This window comes from Vigna unguiculata, chromosome 10 (assembly GCF_037176805.1).
Source record: "Vigna unguiculata cultivar grain cowpea cultivar isolate G323 ecotype 2 chromosome 10, ASM3717680v1, whole genome shotgun sequence".
Taxonomy (NCBI): domain Eukaryota; kingdom Viridiplantae; phylum Streptophyta; class Magnoliopsida; order Fabales; family Fabaceae; genus Vigna; species Vigna unguiculata.
This window is the reverse complement of record NC_140801.1, coordinates 39166078-39169298: the sequence shown is the minus strand read 5'-3', so window position 1 is coordinate 39169298 and position 3221 is coordinate 39166078. Positions and strand designations below refer to the sequence as shown.

At 29.7% G+C, this 3221-nt stretch overlaps 1 long non-coding RNA gene across 1 annotated transcript; it reads left to right on the top strand.

The window, feature by feature from the left end:
* The first annotated feature begins 824 nt into the window (after positions 1–824).
* Positions 825–2127, top strand: LOC114167541 (uncharacterized). The gene is made up of 2 exons (XR_014985331.1): positions 825–1151; positions 1899–2127. It is a non-coding gene; the product is annotated as an uncharacterized LOC114167541 (long non-coding RNA).
* The last annotated feature ends 1094 nt before the right edge of the window (positions 2128–3221 follow it).

The following is a 3221-nucleotide window of genomic DNA, read 5'->3' as shown; positions in this document are numbered from 1 at the left end:
CGTTTACAACTGTCATTTTTTATATTGTCATACTATTACTTAAAATTGTGTCATTTTGAAATGCCACTTTATTAATACATTATTTTTTTAATTTTATGAAATTGTTCTGAGTTCCCATTTTTGTCTAAGTACCCCTTTAAAAAAAATTGTTCCCTCTCTTTTATATTTTTCCCACTCAACACTAACATTTCCCTAATTCAAAAACCCAAGTAGTGGGCTTCCATTCAAAACACCTTGGTAATCGGCATCCTTCCATCACTTTCCTCGACTCAGACCCACCAATCTCACTATGAGGGGAACATAATGCACGTTCATCTTAGGTTATGTATTCACCTTGCTTCCCCTTCCAATCGTATTTTTCTCCATTTTCCCCACAGGTTTTTTCTCCTATTTACTCCTCATTCGCCCATCATTTAGCCAAGAAAATGAAACCCTAAATCCCCAAAATCACCATTTTGGTTAAACCTTTCCGTGTAAGCTATGAGAGCCCTCAAGACCTTGTGATTCAAATCAATTGGGCATTGATTCCTGCTCCGAGCTGTGGTGTGCAACTGTGTGAGCAAACACCTTTATTCCTCTGCCATCTTCTTCGCCGATAAAGTCGCAGCCTTCATTGCCGACCCCACTGACCCCGCCGTAATGTCCTCAATCTTTCTTCCATTTTGTTAATTTTTATTGGTGTTTGTAAATGACTCTGTGGTGGTACTGTAGGAGGAATTGAAGGAATGGGTTCCGTGCCTGTCGATGCTAGGTGAGGCTAAAGTAGGTGACTAGGGAAATGTTTCTGAAACCAAGGACTCCAATGTCATGTACTTGGACAACGTGAGTTCTATATTTTTAACTTCTAACTTTTCTATTTTTTTCTTACAAAAAATAGTACATTTAAAGGTTTCACACTATCAACCAGTCATAGATTGTAGGACTTTTTTTTAAATGACTACTTCATAATTCACAACCTAGTTTGCCAAACATCGAATTCTATATTTAAATTTGGAATATCTTGTTTAAAATGGTAAAGTATGCTGTTGTTTATTTCCTTGTTTTGGTTATCTGAATACATTTTATTATGCTATTACAGATATCTTCTGCAATATGCTTCTTAAGAGGAAAGCATATGAGGCTCTAGAAAATCGTTCCCAGGCTAGACTATGGTGAGCATATTTGGGGCATTTTGATTGTTACAGTTTCTAACTTACAGATAAGTAGAAAACAAATGATTTTAGGGTTAATTTGGATAAACTCCTCAATAGATTCACATAGAAGAATAAAAATAAGAGTTAGAGTGAATAAAATATCTTCCACAAGTTAAAATCAAGTTTGTACATCAACTATTGGAGTAGTCATTTTTAAAAAATTTTAAATGCACAAGTTGAATTTAACTTCTTATAGAAGTTTGATTAATTTATCTTTTTATTTTATTCTCTTATAAATAGTTATGAGTAACTTTATTAACATTGGTCCTTTTTCTACATTTTAACAAGGAAATATAATTACTTGTTGCTATGTTACAATAGTATGATCTGTGTGTACCATTTGATAATAAGAACTCATTTGTTCTTCTCTGATTTTTTTGTTAAAGGTATAAAGTTGCTATAAAAGTGGATCCTTTATATTATGTGATATGCATTGATATTCTACTTACTTTGACACGTAATGTGTACATACATGTAGATACTTTGTTGAATGTTGAAGTGATGCATTTTTACTTGAAAGCTATTGTGTGGCAGTATGGTGGTTGAACTAAAGTTACAGAGTTGAAAGCTATTCTTGAATGTTGAGCACATTCCTGATTAAGTTGTTAATCGTGTTTTCAATGAATAAGAATTATAATATCTTACAAAATATGTGTACATGTTTAAACGGAACTCATGTTACTTATTTTGTTTGTTGAATGACAGGAATGCGTTGCACTGGGGACATCAGATCATTAAAGATGGAAGACTTCAAATATGCTCACCAGGAGAGATGTCATCTTCAGGAAACAAAACAACTTAGAATTAGATTACAACTTTAGCTTTATAGCTACCTTTTTATGTTGTCTTTTTTTTTTCTGGATGCTTGAATATTGTGGTACATTTGTGTATTAATTTTATATTGATCAATCAATGAAACAATTTAGTTTTTCAATTTCTTTTTTATTGTCTTATGATTTTTTTGTGTATTTTAAATTATCATAATTTTTTTATTGAATTATAAAAGTATAAGTGCAAGTGGAAAATAATAAATAATTAAATATTAAGATTACAATAATTTATAATGACATAAGATATGAGAATTAATTATAATATTGAAAATTAAAAATGTCATAATATAATGACAGAAATGTCAGTTATAAACGTCATTTTTTTCATTTAATTTGTTTTTCAATAAAAATATTACGTCAGTTTTAACTAACGTTATTTACTTCTTTAAAACGTCACTATATACATAGTATAAAATGGCGGTTGTTGCGGCGGTTCATCTTAAACTGTCATATTATACTTTGTGACGGTAAGAATTACGACATTTCTAAAAACCGTCGCTCAAGTAAATAATGACGGTTAAAAATGACGTAAAATACAAAAATAACTGTCAAGATTTACAAGTTTTTTTGTAGTGAATTAATGATTTAAATTTTATACACTAAGATATCAAGTGGTAAGAAGCTGAAAGGGGAGTTCTTGCACAACGTGACATGTGTTGATGTGTGACTTTGATTATAATGAACTTATTATGGTTTATTATCTTAGATTTGCTTATAAATCTATGTCATGTATATTGGATCAGATGTTAATATGTGGTAGAACTTACTTAATACACTACAAGAAAATGTCTCATTAACAACCAATTTTAGTGACCAAAAGATATTAGTCACTATAGTGATCAATTTAGATACAAATTTACAAGAGAAAAAAATATTGGTTACTAAAATAGTCACTATTATGAATAAAAAATTATAATTGGTCTCTAATTTGATTTCTAAAATTTAGCTACCAAAGGAAATTGGTCACAAAACATTAGCTACCAAGGTTTTTTATACCAAAGCAATTGATTTTTAAATTAGTTTCTAATTAATTAGTGACCAATTTAGGGACCAATTATATTTTTTTATTCATAATAGTGACTATTTTAATAACTAATAATTTTTATTTTGTAAATTGGTATCTAAATTGATCACTATAGCAACTAACAACTTTTGGTCACTAAATATGATTTTTAATAAGGTATTTTTTTTATATTGA